General features: G+C 39.8%; 11 non-coding genes across 11 annotated transcripts; 8 read left to right on the forward strand and 3 right to left on the reverse strand.

The window, feature by feature from the left end:
- The first annotated feature begins 1,888 nt into the window (after positions 1-1,888).
- Positions 1,889-2,029, forward strand: LOC142476906 (U4 spliceosomal RNA). Its single transcript, XR_012792062.1, has one exon. It is a non-coding gene; the product is annotated as a U4 spliceosomal RNA (small nuclear RNA).
- Positions 2,030-3,888: 1,859 nt separating this feature from the next.
- LOC142476900 (U4 spliceosomal RNA) lies at positions 3,889-4,029 on the forward strand. Its single transcript, XR_012792057.1, has one exon. It is a non-coding gene; the product is annotated as a U4 spliceosomal RNA (small nuclear RNA).
- Positions 4,030-5,167: 1,138 nt separating this feature from the next.
- Positions 5,168-5,241, reverse strand: TRNAN-GUU (transfer RNA asparagine (anticodon GUU)). Its single transcript has one exon. It is a non-coding gene; the product is annotated as a tRNA-Asn (tRNA).
- A 647-nt stretch (positions 5,242-5,888) lies between these two features.
- On the forward strand, positions 5,889-6,029 carry LOC142476902 (U4 spliceosomal RNA). The gene has a single exon (XR_012792058.1). It is a non-coding gene; the product is annotated as a U4 spliceosomal RNA (small nuclear RNA).
- A 1,138-nt stretch (positions 6,030-7,167) lies between these two features.
- On the reverse strand, positions 7,168-7,241 carry TRNAN-GUU (transfer RNA asparagine (anticodon GUU)). The gene has a single exon. It is a non-coding gene; the product is annotated as a tRNA-Asn (tRNA).
- A 647-nt stretch (positions 7,242-7,888) lies between these two features.
- On the forward strand, positions 7,889-8,029 carry LOC142476892 (U4 spliceosomal RNA). Its single transcript, XR_012792048.1, has one exon. It is a non-coding gene; the product is annotated as a U4 spliceosomal RNA (small nuclear RNA).
- Positions 8,030-10,287: 2,258 nt separating this feature from the next.
- LOC142476893 (U4 spliceosomal RNA) lies at positions 10,288-10,428 on the forward strand. The gene has a single exon (XR_012792049.1). It is a non-coding gene; the product is annotated as a U4 spliceosomal RNA (small nuclear RNA).
- A 1,859-nt stretch (positions 10,429-12,287) lies between these two features.
- On the forward strand, positions 12,288-12,428 carry LOC142476894 (U4 spliceosomal RNA). The gene has a single exon (XR_012792050.1). It is a non-coding gene; the product is annotated as a U4 spliceosomal RNA (small nuclear RNA).
- A 1,859-nt stretch (positions 12,429-14,287) lies between these two features.
- Positions 14,288-14,428, forward strand: LOC142476895 (U4 spliceosomal RNA). Its single transcript, XR_012792051.1, has one exon. It is a non-coding gene; the product is annotated as a U4 spliceosomal RNA (small nuclear RNA).
- A 1,138-nt stretch (positions 14,429-15,566) lies between these two features.
- Positions 15,567-15,640, reverse strand: TRNAN-GUU (transfer RNA asparagine (anticodon GUU)). Its single transcript has one exon. It is a non-coding gene; the product is annotated as a tRNA-Asn (tRNA).
- A 384-nt stretch (positions 15,641-16,024) lies between these two features.
- On the forward strand, positions 16,025-16,165 carry LOC142476889 (U4 spliceosomal RNA). The gene has a single exon (XR_012792046.1). It is a non-coding gene; the product is annotated as a U4 spliceosomal RNA (small nuclear RNA).
- The last annotated feature ends 721 nt before the right edge of the window (positions 16,166-16,886 follow it).

Raw genomic sequence — 16,886 nt, forward strand, 5'->3', positions numbered from 1 at the left:
ATCAAGGTCTTGAGCAAGAACCTAAACGGAACATATGTCATTTCTTAATGTCCTGTGGACTAAACTTTGTGAGATACGTGAAAATGCCCTGAAGACTGGCATACAAATGAAAAATGTAGGAGGAGCCCCTGGAATAAGTATGCATTGTAAAATAATTCAATAATAATTGTTATTGCGCAGTCAGGCTTTCAGGTCAAACCAATGAAACATATACCTAATGATGAAATTAGTGTCATGTATAAGGATATGTTAGAGTACTGAGTGTTATCACAGGATTGCAGTTATTAACTGTTAACGCATCTTTCTATCTATAAATTGACATATCTATCGCATGTGAGGCAATCTTAGGTGGGAAATAATTGTACGCTCTCAATGACCACACTCGACCTATTGTCCCCAGATGTTTCCAATCCCATCTTGGTTTGCAGATAATCCTGTGCTCTTCACTAGGATTCATCTATCACCAAATATTTCTATTTCCACCACAACAAAAGCAGTATTAATATAGTTCTTGTTCTGGCATCACGTTTCTCAAGCAACTTCACTTAATAGATACCAACACTGATGCATAGAAAAAGAAGTCTTTTGTTTAGTGCATGAAACGACAATTAGTCATCAGACATTCTATTTTAAAATCTCATTAAATGTCTTGAAGGAGATAAGTGGGTATAATATAATCAGGGATGTGAATGTTTTCGGTGTTTTCCCGGCTACTTGATTCCATGGGCGGAACTAGTCAAGAAAAGAGCTGTCGGGTGGAAAACAGACGTCCCTGGGTGGGCTTGAACCACCAACCTTTCAGTTAACAGCCGAACGCGCTAACCAATTGCGCCACAGAGACCTTGGGTGTTACACTGGCGACACACTTTATTCGAGCTTGGCTAGTCCCACGAATTCGGGTATACCCTTGTGTATTGAGGTTTGTGACTGTTTTCTGCCCGAGTGCATTGAGTTATTTTCCAAGCAGGGATTGAAGCATTTTATTCCCGCTGGCTGCAATACTGCACAGTATATATATATAAACTGCATTACAATTCATGAATTTATGCCATCTGGTAGACACGCGAAGCATTGCAGCCTATTAAATCCTAATCATTATCATTTAACAGATCAGCCGCCCATCAGCCAGGCATGAACCCAGGCTGGGAAGGCAAATGCAACGGGGCTTGTCAGAGGTTAGGAGTGGCGCATTCCAGGTATCTGCCAGGTACATACCGGGTATTTGCTCGAATAAAGTGTGTCGGTGCAGTATGTCGAAAGTGGTTATAATAATGTTCATAATGCACAAACCATGTTGATGATATATTTCCCTACCAAACCTACCATGAATGAGTCCATACTATCTGCATGACGAGTGTGTATATCTGATATGATCTCGTTGGTGTTAAGAGGGGGGTTACCCACACGGGTGCTGAAGATTTACATATATAAAAGCAAGTACATGCCATGTCCCTGAGCTACTGAAGTTGCTCATTTGATCTGTATGGATTTTATTTTTTGAAGTCTAAATGTGTGACTTTCACATTTGACATGAATATCACTGCGAGAAAACATTTCTTTTTCATATGAGATCATGTTTTCGAGCAACTTCCAGTAGGTTTGAAATAGCAATATTCAATCATAATTGTTATTTCACAGTCAGGTCACTGGTAAGAGAGGAGAGATCATGTATTTGGTCCCAAATACACCTCTGGCTGAAGCGTTTGCATGCAGATACACTGCAAGTGGTTGTTTGTGGAACTGCAAGAGAGTCTTTCTAGTTCACAGTTGAATTACCATATTAACTCCCACAATCCATAGCACTGAACCAGCTCCTGCATTTGGCTAGCCACAATTGTAATGAGGGCTTCTTGTGGGCTGGTGGTTTCACTAAGCCAGTAGAAAGTTAACCTTTGCGCAGTGGCAGTATCATAGCCCAAGAGGTTAATCCGAGGCGTGATTATTGCTAGTTAAAAACTTTTCCCAATACCCCGCTGTGATGACTTGCAATATAGTCAGCATTAGCAATTTTTGACAGTCTCACGAGAGACTGATATTTGTGTCTAAATATAGATAATGCCATTCTTTAGGAAACTGTGTAAAGCTGGAACCAGGCAAGATGATAACCACCTACCCCTATGATGCAAAGTATCACTAACAAGAGAATAAAATGCCCTTATGGAGTATGCCACAAGGAAAAGAATTGGCCAAACATTTGTGGAAGACTGTATGGATTACCGCGCTCCTCTTCCCTTTACAAGGGTAACTGCTGCTGGTAAAACCAAAACAAATCCTGCTCTCCTACCAATTTGGGCTCAAATATACTAGTGTCAGGTTTACATTTACAAGGTATATCTCTTTGACAAAGGAGTCATCAGGTTGCATCTTTTGACCAAAACATGATTCAAGCCTGCCCACCTCATCAAGGTCTTGAGCAAGAACCTAAACGGAACATATGTCATTTCTTAATGTCCTGTGGACTAAACTTTGTGAGATACGTGAAAATGCCCTGAAGACTGGCATACAAATGAAAAATGTAGGAGGAGCCCCTGGAATAAGTATGCATTGTAAAATAATTCAATAATAATTGTTATTGCGCAGTCAGGCTTTCAGGTCAAACCAATGAAACATATACCTAATGATGAAATTAGTGTCATGTATAAGGATATGTTAGAGTACTGAGTGTTATCACAGGATTGCAGTTATTAACTGTTAACGCATCTTTCTATCTATAAATTGACATATCTATCGCATGTGAGGCAATCTTAGGTGGGAAATAATTGTACGCTCTCAATGACCACACTCGACCTATTGTCCCCAGATGTTTCCAATCCCATCTTGGTTTGCAGATAATCCTGTGCTCTTCACTAGGATTCATCTATCACCAAATATTTCTATTTCCACCACAACAAAAGCAGTATTAATATAGTTCTTGTTCTGGCATCACGTTTCTCAAGCAACTTCACTTAATAGATACCAACACTGATGCATAGAAAAAGAAGTCTTTTGTTTGGTGCATGAAACGACAATTAGTCATCAGACATTCTATTTTAAAATCTCATTAAATGTCTTGAAGGAGATAAGTGGGTATAATATAATCAGGGATGTGAATGTTTTCGGGGTTTTCCCGGCTACTTGATTCCATGGGCGGAACTAGTCAAGAAAAGAGCTGTCGGGTGGAAAACAGACGTCCCTGGGTGGGCTTGAACCACCAACCTTTCAGTTAACAGCCGAAAGCGCTAACCAATTGCGCCACAGAGACCTTGGGTGTTATGTCGAAAGTGGTTATAATAATGTTCATAATGCACAAACCATGTTGATGATATATTTCCCTACCAAACCTACCATGAATGAGTCCATACTATCTGCATGACGAGTGTGTATATCTGATATGATCTCGTTGGTGTTAAGAGGGGGTTACCCACCCGGGTGCTGAAGATTTACATATATAAAAGCAAGTACATGCCATGTCCCTGAGCTACTGAAGTTGCTCATTTGATCTGTATGGATTTTATTTTTTGAAGTCTAAATGTGTGACTTTCACATTTGACATGAATATCACTGCGAGAAAACATTTCTTTTTCATATGAGATCATGTTTTCGAGCAACTTCCAGTAGGTTTGAAATAGCAATATTCAATCATAATTGTTATTTCACAGTCAGGTCACTGGTAAGAGAGGAGAGATCATGTATTTGGTCCCAAATACACCTCTGGCTGAAGCGTTTGCATGCAGATACACTGCAAGTGGTTGTTTGTGGAACTGCAAGAGAGTCTTTCTAGTTCACAGTTGAATTACCATATTAACTCCCACAATCCATAGCACTGAACCAGCTCCTGCATTTGGCTAGCCACAATTGTAATGAGGGCTTCTTGTGGGCTGGTGGTTTCACTAAGCCAGTAGAAAGTTAACCTTTGCGCAGTGGCAGTATCATAGCCCAAGAGGTTAATCCGAGGCGTGATTATTGCTAGTTGAAAACTTTTCCCAATACCCCGCTGTGATGACTTGCAATATAGTCAGCATTAGCAATTTTTGTATGTCTCACGAGAGACTGATATTTGTGTCTAAATATAGATAATGCCATTCTTTAGGAAACTGTGTAAAGCTGGAACCAGGCAAGATGATAACCACCTACCCCTATGATGCAAAGTATCACTAACAAGAGAATAAAATGCCCCTATGGAGTATGCCACAAGGAAAAGAATTGGCCAAACATTTGTGGAAGACTGTATGGATTACCGCGCTCCTCTTCCCTTTACAAGGGTAACTGCTGCTGGTAAAACCAAAACAAATCCTGCTCTCCTACCAATTTGGGCTCAAATATACTAGTATCAGGTTTACATTTACAAGGTATGTCTCTTTGACAAAGGAGTCATCAGGTTGCATCTTTTGACCAAAACATGATTCAAGCCTGCCCACCTCATCAAGGTCTTGAGCAAGAACCTAAACGGAACATATGTCATTTCTTAATGTCCTGTGGACTAAACTTTGTGAGATACGTGAAAATGCCCTGAAGACTGGCATACAAATGAAAAATGTAGGAGGAGCCCCTGGAATAAGTATGCATTGTAAAATAATTCAATAATAATTGTTATTGCGCAGTCAGGCTTTCAGGTCAAACCAATGAAACATATACCTAATGATGAAATTAGTGTCATGTATAAGGATATGTTAGAGTACTGAGTGTTATCACAGGATTGCAGTTATTAACTGTTAACGCATCTTTCTATCTATAAATTGACATATCTATCGCATGTGAGGCAATCTTAGGTGGGAAATAATTGTACGCTCTCAATGACCACTCTCGACCTATTGTCCCCAGATATTTCCAATCCCATCTTGGTTTGCAGATAATCCTGTGCTCTTCACTAGGATTCATCTATCACCAAATATTTCTATTTCCACCACAACAAAAGCAGTATTAATATAGTTCTTGTTCTGGCATCACGTTTCTCAAGCAACTTCACTTAATAGATACCAACACTGATGCATAGAAAAAGAAGTCTTTTGTTTAGTGCATGAAACGACAATTAGTCATCAGACATTCTATTTTAAAATCTCATTAAATGTCTTGAAGGAGATAAGTGGGTATAATATAATCAGGGATGTGAATGTTTTCGGTGTTTTCCCGGCTACTTGATTCCATGGGCGGAACTAGTCAAGAAAAGAGCTGTCGGGTGGAAAACAGACGTCCCTGGGTGGGCTTGAACCACCAACCTTTCGGTTAACAGCCGAACGCGCTAACCAATTGCGCCACAGAGACCTTGGGTGTTATGTCGAAAGTGGTTATAATAATGTTCATAATGCACAAACCATGTTGATGATATATTTCCCTACCAAACCTACCATGAATGAGTCCATACTATCTGCATGACGAGTGTGTATATCTGATATGATCTCGTTGGTGTTAAGAGGGGGTTACCCACCCGGGTGCTGAAGATTTACATATATAAAAGCAAGTACATGCCATGTCCCTGAGCTACTGAAGTTGCTCATTTGATCTGTATGGATTTTATTTTTTGAAGTCTAAATGTGTGACTTTCACATTTGACATGAATATCACTGCGAGAAAACATTTCTTTTTCATATGAGATCATGTTTTCGAGCAACTTCCAGTAGGTTTGAAATAGCAATATTCAATCATAATTGTTATTTCACAGTCAGGTCACTGGTAAGAGAGGAGAGATCATGTATTTGGTCCCAAATACACCTCTGGCTGAAGCGTTTGCATGCAGATACACTGCAAGTGGTTGTTTGTGGAACTGCAAGAGAGTCTTTCTAGTTCACAGTTGAATTACCATATTAACTCCCACAATCCATAGCACTGAACCAGCTCCTGCATTTGGCTAGCCACAATTGTAATGAGGGCTTCTTGTGGGCTGGTGGTTTCACTAAGCCAGTAGAAAGTTAACCTTTGCGCAGTGGCAGTATCATAGCCCAAGAGGTTAATCCGAGGCGTGATTATTGCTAGTTGAAAACTTTTCCCAATACCCCGCTGTGATGACTTGCAATATAGTCAGCATTAGCAATTTTTGTATGTCTCACGAGAGACTGATATTTGTGTCTAAATATAGATAATGCCATTCTTTAGGAAACTGTGTAAAGCTGGAACCAGGCAAGATGATAACCACCTACCCCTATGATGCAAAGTATCACTAACAAGAGAATAAAATGCCCCTATGGAGTATGCCACAAGGAAAAGAATTGGCCAAACATTTGTGGAAGACTGTATGGATTACCGCGCTCCTCTTCCCTTTACAAGGGTAACTGCTGCTGGTAAAACCAAAACAAATCCTGCTCTCCTACCAATTTGGGCTCAAATATACTAGTATCAGGTTTACATTTACAAGGTATGTCTCTTTGACAAAGGAGTCATCAGGTTGCATCTTTTGACCAAAACATGATTCAAGCCTGCCCACCTCATCAAGGTCTTGAGCAAGAACCTAAACGGAACATATGTCATTTCTTAATGTCCTGTGGACTAAACTTTGTGAGATACGTGAAAATGCCCTGAAGACTGGCATACAAATGAAAAATGTAGGAGGAGCCCCTGGAATAAGTATGCATTGTAAAATAATTCAATAATAATTGTTATTGCGCAGTCAGGCTTTCAGGTCAAACCAATGAAACATATACCTAATGATGAAATTAGTGTCATGTATAAGGATATGTTAGAGTACTGAGTGTTATCACAGGATTGCAGTTATTAACTGTTAACGCATCTTTCTATCTATAAATTGACATATCTATCGCATGTGAGGCAATCTTAGGTGGGAAATAATTGTACGCTCTCAATGACCACACTCGACCTATTGTCCCCAGATATTTCCAATCCCATCTTGGTTTGCAGATAATCCTGTGCTCTTCACTAGGATTCATCTATCACCAAATATTTCTATTTCCACCACAACAAAAGCAGTATTAATATAGTTCTTGTTCTGGCATCACGTTTCTCAAGCAACTTCACTTAATAGATACCAACACTGATGCATAGAAAAAGAAGTCTTTTGTTTAGTGCATGAAACGACAATTAGTCATCAGACATTCTATTTTAAAATCTCATTAAATGTCTTGAAGGAGATAAGTGGGTATAATATAATCAGGGATGTGAATGTTTTCGGTGTTTTCCCGGCTACTTGATTCCATGGGCGGAACTAGTCAAGAAAAGAGCTGTCGGGTGGAAAACAGACGTCCCTGGGTGGGCTTGAACCACCAACCTTTCGGTTAACAGCCGAACGCGCTAACCAATTGCGCCACAGAGACCTTGGGTGTTATGTCGAAAGTGGTTATAATAATGTTCATAATGCACAAACCATGTTGATGATATATTTCCCTACCAAACCTACCATGAATGAGTCCATACTATCTGCATGACGAGTGTGTATATCTGATATGATCTCGTTGGTGTTAAGAGGGGGTTACCCACCCGGGTGCTGAAGATTTACATATATAAAAGCAAGTACATGCCATGTCCCTGAGCTACTGAAGTTGCTCTTTTGATATGTATGGATTTTATTTTTTGAAGTCTAAATGTGTGACTTTCACATTTGACATGAATATCACTGCGAGAAAACATTTCTTTTTCATATGAGATCATGTTTTCGAGCAACTTCCAGTAGGTTTGAAATAGCAATATTCAATCATAATTGTTATTTCACAGTCAGGTCACTGGTAAGAGAGGAGAGATCATGTATTTGGTCCCAAATACACCTCTGGCTGAAGCGTTTGCATGCAGATACACTGCAAGTGGTTGTTTGTGGAACTGCAAGAGAGTCTTTCTAGTTCACAGTTGAATTACCATATTAACTCCCACAATCCATAGCACTGAACCAGCTCCTGCATTTGGCTAGCCACAATTGTAATGAGGGCTTCTTGTGGGCTGGTGGTTTCACTAAGCCAGTAGAAAGTTAACCTTTGCGCAGTGGCAGTATCATAGCCCAAGAGGTTAATCCGAGGCGTGATTATTGCTAGTTGAAAACTTTTCCCAATACCCCGCTGTGATGACTTGCAATATAGTCAGCATTAGCAATTTTTGACAGTCTCACGAGAGACTGATATTTGTGTCTAAATATAGATAATGCCATTCTTTAGGAAACTGTGTAAAGCTGGAACCAGGCAAGATGATAACCACCTACCCCTATGATGCAAAGTATCACTAACAAGAGAATAAAATGCCCTTATGGAGTATGCCACAAGGAAAAGAATTGGCCAAACATTTGTGGAAGACTGTATGGATTACCGCGCTCCTCTTCCCTTTACAAGGGTAACTGCTGCTGGTAAAACCAAAACAAATCCTGCTCTCCTACCAATTTGGGCTCAAATATACTAGTATCAGGTTTACATTTACAAGGTATGTCTCTTTGACAAAGGAGTCATCAGGTTGCATCTTTTGACCAAAACATGATTCAAGCCTGCCCACCTCATCAAGGTCTTGAGCAAGAACCTAAACGGAACATATGTCATTTCTTAATGTCCTGTGGACTAAACTTTGTGAGATACGTGAAAATGCCCTGAAGACTGGCATACAAATGAAAAATGTAGGAGGAGCCCCTGGAATAAGTATGCATTGTAAAATAATTCAATAATAATTGTTATTGCGCAGTCAGGCTTTCAGGTCAAACCAATGAAACATATACCTAATGATGAAATTAGTGTCATGTATAAGGATATGTTAGAGTACTGAGTGTTATCACAGGATTGCAGTTATTAACTGTTAACGCATCTTTCTATCTATAAATTGACATATCTATCGCATGTGAGGCAATCTTAGGTGGGAAATAATTGTACGCTCTCAATGACCACACTCGACCTATTGTCCCCAGATGTTTCCAATCCCATCTTGGTTTGCAGATAATCCTGTGCTCTTCACTAGGATTCATCTATCACCAAATATTTCTATTTCCACCACAACAAAAGCAGTATTAATATAGTTCTTGTTCTGGCATCACGTTTCTCAAGCAACTTCACTTAATAGATACCAACACTGATGCATAGAAAAAGAAGTCTTTTGTTTAGTGCATGAAACGACAATTAGTCATCAGACATTCTATTTTAAAATCTCATTAAATGTCTTGAAGGAGATAAGTGGGTATAATATAATCAGGGATGTGAATGTTTTCGGTGTTTTCCCGGCTACTTGATTCCATGGGCGGAACTAGTCAAGAAAAGAGCTGTCGGGTGGAAAACAGACGTCCCTGGGTGGGCTTGAACCACCAACCTTTCAGTTAACAGCCGAACACGCTAACCAATTGCGCCACAGAGACCTTGGGTGTTACACTGGCGACACACTTTATTCGAGCTTGGCTAGTCCCACGAATTCGGGTATACCCTTGTGTATTGAGGTTTGTGACTGTTTTCTGCCCGAGTGCATTGAGTTATTTTCCAAGCAGGGATTGAAGCATTTTATTCCCGCTGGCTGCAATACTGCACAGTATATATATATAAACTGCATTACAATTCATGAATTTATGCCATCTGGTAGACACGCGAAGCATTGCAGCCTATTAAATCCTAATCATTATCATTTAACAGATCAGCCGCCCATCAGCCAGGCATGAACCCAGGCTGGGAAGGCAAATGCAACGGGGCTTGTCAGAGGTTAGGAGTGGCGCATTCCAGGTATCTGCCAGGTACATACCGGGTATTTGCTCGAATAAAGTGTGTCGGTGCAGTATGTCGAAAGTGGTTATAATAATGTTCATAATGCACAAACCATGTTGATGATATATTTCCCTACCAAACCTACCATGAATGAGTCCATACTATCTGCATGACGAGTGTGTATATCTGATATGATCTCGTTGGTGTTAAGAGGGGGTTACCCACACGGGTGCTGAAGATTTACATATATAAAAGCAAGTACATGCCATGTCCCTGAGCTACTGAAGTTGCTCATTTGATCTGTATGGATTTTATTTTTTGAAGTCTAAATGTGTGACTTTCACATTTGACATGAATATCACTGCGAGAAAACATTTCTTTTTCATATGAGATCATGTTTTCGAGCAACTTCCAGTAGGTTTGAAATAGCAATATTCAATCATAATTGTTATTTCACAGTCAGGTCACTGGTAAGAGAGGAGAGATCATGTATTTGGTCCCAAATACACCTCTGGCTGAAGCGTTTGCATGCAGATACACTGCAAGTGGTTGTTTGTGGAACTGCAAGAGAGTCTTTCTAGTTCACAGTTGAATTACCATATTAACTCCCACAATCCATAGCACTGAACCAGCTCCTGCATTTGGCTAGCCACAATTGTAATGAGGGCTTCTTGTGGGCTGGTGGTTTCACTAAGCCAGTAGAAAGTTAACCTTTGCGCAGTGGCAGTATCATAGCCCAAGAGGTTAATCCGAGGCGTGATTATTGCTAGTTGAAAACTTTTCCCAATACCCCGCTGTGATGACTTGCAATATAGTCAGCATTAGCAATTTTTGACAGTCTCACGAGAGACTGATATTTGTGTCTAAATATAGATAATGCCATTCTTTAGGAAACTGTGTAAAGCTGGAACCAGGCAAGATGATAACCACCTACCCCTATGATGCAAAGTATCACTAACAAGAGAATAAAATGCCCTTATGGAGTATGCCACAAGGAAAAGAATTGGCCAAACATTTGTGGAAGACTGTATGGATTACCGCGCTCCTCTTCCCTTTACAAGGGTAACTGCTGCTGGTAAAACCAAAACAAATCCTGCTCTCCTACCAATTTGGGCTCAAATATACTAGTGTCAGGTTTACATTTACAAGGTATATCTCTTTGACAAAGGAGTCATCAGGTTGCATCTTTTGACCAAAACATGATTCAAGCCTGCCCACCTCATCAAGGTCTTGAGCAAGAACCTAAACGGAACATATGTCATTTCTTAATGTCCTGTGGACTAAACTTTGTGAGATACGTGAAAATGCCCTGAAGACTGGCATACAAATGAAAAATGTAGGAGGAGCCCCTGGAATAAGTATGCATTGTAAAATAATTCAATAATAATTGTTATTGCGCAGTCAGGCTTTCAGGTCAAACCAATGAAACATATACCTAATGATGAAATTAGTGTCATGTATAAGGATATGTTAGAGTACTGAGTGTTATCACAGGATTGCAGTTATTAACTGTTAACGCATCTTTCTATCTATAAATTGACATATCTATCGCATGTGAGGCAATCTTAGGTGGGAAATAATTGTACGCTCTCAATGACCACACTCGACCTATTGTCCCCAGATGTTTCCAATCCCATCTTGGTTTGCAGATAATCCTGTGCTCTTCACTAGGATTCATCTATCACCAAATATTTCTATTTCCACCACAACAAAAGCAGTATTAATATAGTTCTTGTTCTGGCATCACGTTTCTCAAGCAACTTCACTTAATAGATACCAACACTGATGCATAGAAAAAGAAGTCTTTTGTTTAGTGCATGAAACGCCAATTAGTCATCAGACATTCTATTTTAAAATCTCATTAAATGTCTTGAAGGAGATAAGTGGGTATAATATAATCAGGGATGTGAATGTTTTCGGGGTTTTCCCGGCTACTTGATTCCATGGGCGGAACTAGTCAAGAAAAGAGCTGTCGGGTGGAAAACAGACGTCCCTGGGTGGGCTTGAACCACCAACCTTTCAGTTAACAGCCGAACGCGCTAACCAAATGCGCCACAGAGACCTTGGGTGTTATGTCGAAAGTGGTTATAATAATGTTCATAATGCACAAACCATGTTGATGATATATTTCCCTACCAAACCTACCATGAATGAGTCCATATTATCTGCATGACGAGTGTGTATATCTGATATGATCTCGTTGGTGTTAAGAGGGGGTTACCCAGCCGGGTGCTGAAGATTTACATATATAAAAGCAAGTACATGCCATGTCCCTGAGCTACTGAAGTTGCTCATTTGATCTGTATGGATTTTATTTTTTGAAGTCTAAATGTGTGACTTTCACATTTGACATGAATATCACTGCGAGAAAACATTTCTTTTTCATATGAGATCATGTTTTCGAGCAACTTCCAGTAGGTTTGAAATAGCAATATTCAATCATAATTGTTATTTCACAGTCAGGTCACTGGTAAGAGAGGAGAGATCATGTATTTGGTCCCAAATACACCTCTGGCTGAAGCGTTTGCATGCAGATACACTGCAAGTGGTTGTTTGTGGAACTGCAAGAGAGTCTTTCTAGTTCACAGTTGAATTACCATATTAACTCTCACAATCCATAGCACTGAACCAGCTCCTGCATTTGGCTAGCCACAATTGTAATGAGGGCTTCTTGTGGGCTGGTGGTTTCACTAAGCCAGTAGAAAGTTAACCTTTGCGCAGTGGCAGTATCATAGCCCAAGAGGTTAATCCGAGGCGTGATTATTGCTAGTTGAAAACTTTTCCCAATACCCCGCTGTGATGACTTGCAATATAGTCAGCATTAGCAATTTTTGACAGTCTCACGAGAGACTGATATTTGTGTCTAAATATAGATAATGCCATTCTTTAGGAAACTGTGTAAAGCTGGAACCAGGCAAGATGATAACCACCTACCCCTATGATGCAAAGTATCACTAACAAGAGAATAAAATGCCCTTATGGAGTATGCCACAAGGAAAAGAATTGGCCAAACATTTGTGGAAGACTGTATGGATTACCGCGCTCCTCTTCCCTTTACAAGGGTAACTGCTGCTGGTAAAACCAAAACAAATCCTGCTCTCCTACCAATTTGGGCTCAAATATACTAGTATCAGGTTTACATTTACAAGGTATGTCTCTTTGACAAAGGAGTCATCAGGTTGCATCTTTTGACCAAAACATGATTCAAGCCTGCCCACCTCATCAAGGTCTTGAGCAAGAACCTAAACGGAACATATGTCATTTCTTAATGTCCTGTGGACTAAACTTTGTGAGATACGTGAAAATGCCCTGAAGACTGGCATACAAATGAAAAATGTAGGAGGAGCCCCTGGAATAAGTATGCATTGTAAAATAATTCAATAATAATTGTTATTGCGCAGTCAGGCTTTCAGGTCAAACCAATGAAACATATACCTAATGATGAAATTAGTGTCATGTATAAGGATATGTTAGAGTACTGAGTGTTATCACAGGATTGCAGTTATTAACTGTTAACGCATCTTTCTATCTATAAATTGACATATCTATCGCATGTGAGGCAATCTTAGGTGGGAAATAATTGTACGCTCTCAATGACCACACTCGACCTATTGTCCCCAGATGTTTCCAATCCCATCTTGGTTTGCAGATAATCCTGTGCTCTTCACTAGGATTCATCTATCACCAAATATTTCTATTTCCACCACAACAAAAGCAGTATTAATATAGTTCTTGTTCTGGCATCACGTTTCTCAAGCAACTTCACTTAATAGATACCAACACTGATGCATAGAAAAAGAAGTCTTTTGTTTAGTGCATGAAACGACAATTAGTCATCAGACATTCTATTTTAAAATCTCATTAAATGTCTTGAAGGAGATAAGTGGGTATAATATAATCAGGGATGTGAATGTTTTCGGGGTTTTCCCGGCTACTTGATTCCATGGGCGGAACTAGTCAAGAAAAGAGCTGTCGGGTGGAAAACAGACGTCCCTGGGTGGGCTTGAACCACCAACCTTTCGGTTAACAGCCGAACGCACTAACCAATTGTGCCACAGAGACCTTGGGTGTTATGTCGAAAGTGGTTATAATAATGTTCATAATGCACAAACCATGTTGATGATATATTTCCCTACCAAACCTACCATGAATGAGTCCATACTATCTGCATGACGAGTGTGTATATCTGATATGATCTCGTTGGTGTTAAGAGGGGGTTACCCACCCGGGTGCTGAAGATTTACATATATAAAAGCAAGTACATGCCATGTCCCTGAGCTACTGAAGTTGCTCATTTGATCTGTATGGATTTTATTTTTTGAAGTCTAAATGTGTGACTTTCACATTTGACATGAATATCACTGCGAGAAAACATTTCTTTTTCATATGAGATCATGTTTTCGAGCAACTTCCAGTAGGTTTGAAATAGCAATATTCAATCATAATTGTTATTTCACAGTCAGGTCACTGGTAAGAGAGGAGAGATCATGTATTTGGTCCCAAATACACCTCTGGCTGAAGCGTTTGCATGCAGATACACTGCAAGTGGTTGTTTGTGGAACTGCAAGAGAGTCTTTCTAGTTCACAGTTGAATTACCATATTAACTCCCACAATCCATAGCACTGAACCAGCTCCTGCATTTGGCTAGCCACAATTGTAATGAGGGCTTCTTGTGGGCTGGTGGTTTCACTAAGCCAGTAGAAAGTTAACCTTTGCGCAGTGGCAGTATCATAGCCCAAGAGGTTAATCCGAGGCGTGATTATTGCTAGTTGAAAACTTTTCCCAATACCCCGCTGTGATGACTTGCAATATAGTCAGCATTAGCAATTTTTGACAGTCTCACGAGAGACTGATATTTGTGTCTAAATATAGATAATGCCATTCTTTAGGAAACTGTGTAAAGCTGGAACCAGGCAAGATGATAACCACCTACCCCTATGATGCAAAGTATCACTAACAAGAGAATAAAATGCCCCTATGGAGTATGCCACAAGGAAAAGAATTGGCCAAACATTTGTGGAAGACTGTATGGATTACCGCGCTCCTCTTCCCTTTACAAGGGTAACTGCTGCTGGTAAAACCAAAACAAATCCTGCTCTCCTACCAATTTGGGCTCAAATATACTAGTATCAGGTTTACATTTACAAGGTATGTCTCTTTGACAAAGGAGTCATCAGGTTGCATCTTTTGACCAAAACATGATTCAAGCCTGCCCACCTCATCAAGGTCTTGAGCAAGAACCTAAACGGAACATATGTCATTTCTTAATGTCTTGTGGACTAAACTTTGTGAGATACGTGAAAATGCCCTGAAGACTGGCATACAAATGAAAAATGTAGGAGGAGCCCCTGGAATAAGTATGCATTGTAAAATAATTCAATAATAATTGTTATTGCGCAGTCAGGCTTTCAGGTCAAACCAATGAAACATATACCTAATGATGAAATTAGTGTCATGTATAAGGATATGTTAGAGTACTGAGTGTTATCACAGGATTGCAGTTATTAACTGTTAACGCATCTTTCTATCTATAAATTGACATATCTATCGCATGTGAGGCAATCTTAGGTGGGAAATAATTGTACGCTCTCAATGACCACACTCGACCTATTGTCCCCAGATATTTCCAATCCCATCTTGGTTTGCAGATAATCCTGTGCTCTTCACTAGGATTCATCTATCACCAAATATTTCTATTTCCACCACAACAAAAGCAGTATTAATATAGTTCTTGTTCTGGCATCACGTTTCTCAAGCAACTTCACTTAATAGATACCAACACTGATGAATAGAAAAAGAAGTCTTTTGTTTAGTGCATGAAACGACAATTAGTCATCAGACATTCTATTTTAAAATCTCATTAAATGTCTTGAAGGAGATAAGTGGGTATAATATAATCAGGGATGTGAATGTTTTCGGGGTTTTCCCGGCTACTTGATTCCATGGGCGGAACTAGTCAAGAAAAGAGCTGATGGGTGGAAAACAGACGTCCCTGGGTGGGCTTGAACCACCAACCTTTCGGTTAACAGCCGAACGCGCTAACCAATTGCGCCACAGAGACCTTGGGTGTTTTGTCGAAAGTGGTTATAATAATGTTCATAATGCACAAACCATGTTGATGATATATTTCCCTACCAAACCTACCATGAATGAGTCCATACTATCTGCATGACGAGTGTGTATATCTGATATGATCTCGTTGGTGTTAAGAGGGGGTTACCCACCCGGGTGCTGAAGATTTACATATATAAAAGCAAGTACATGCCATGTCCCTGAGCTACTGAAGTTGCTCATTTGATCTGTATGGATTTTATTTTTTGAAGTCTAAATGTGTGACTTTCACATTTGACATGAATATCACTGAACCAGCTCCTGCATTAGGCTAGCCACCACTGTAATGAGGGCTTCTTGTGGGCTGGTGGTTTCACTAAGCCAGTAGAAAGTTAACTTTGCGCAGTGGCAGTATCATAGCCCATGAGGTTAATCCGAGGCGTGATTATTGCTAGTTGAAAACTTTTCCCAATATCCCGCTGTGATGAATTGCAATATAGTCAGCATTAGCAATTTTTGACAGTCTCACGAGAGACTGATATTTGTGTCTAAATATAGATAATGCCATTCTTTAGGAAACTGTGTAAAGCTGGAACCAGGCAAGATGATAACCACCTACCCCTATGATGCAAAGTATCACTAACAAGAGAATAAAATGCCCTTATGGAGTATGCCACAAGGAAAAGAATTGGCCAAACATTTGTGGAAGACTGTATGGATTACCGCGCTCCTCTTCCCTTTACAAGGGTAACTGCTGCTGGTAAAACCAAAACAAATCCTGCTCTCCTACCAATTTGGGCTCAAATATACTAGTGTCAGGTTTACATTTACAAGGTATGTCTCTTTGACAAAGGAGTCATCAGGTTGCATCTTTTGACCAAAACATGATTCAAGCCTGCCCACCTCATCAAGGTCTTGAGCAAGAACCTAAACGGAACATATGTCATTTCTTAATGTCCTGTGGACTAAACTTTGTGAGATACGTGAAAATGCCCTGAAGACTGGCATACAAATGAAAAATGTAGGAGGAGCCCCTGGAATAAGTATGCATTGTAAAATAATTCAATAATAATTGTTATTGCGCAGTCAGGCTTTCAGGTCAAACCAATGAAACATATACCTAATGATGAAATTAGTGTCATGTATAAGGATATGTTAGAGTACTGAGTGTTATCACAGGATTGCAGTTATTAACTGTTAACGCATCTTTCTATCTATAAATTGACATATCTATCGCATGTGAGGCAATCTTAGGT

The sequence above is a fragment of the Ascaphus truei genome, unplaced genomic scaffold (genome assembly GCF_040206685.1).
Source record: "Ascaphus truei isolate aAscTru1 unplaced genomic scaffold, aAscTru1.hap1 HAP1_SCAFFOLD_1790, whole genome shotgun sequence".
Classification (NCBI taxonomy): Eukaryota; Metazoa; Chordata; class Amphibia; order Anura; family Ascaphidae; genus Ascaphus; species Ascaphus truei.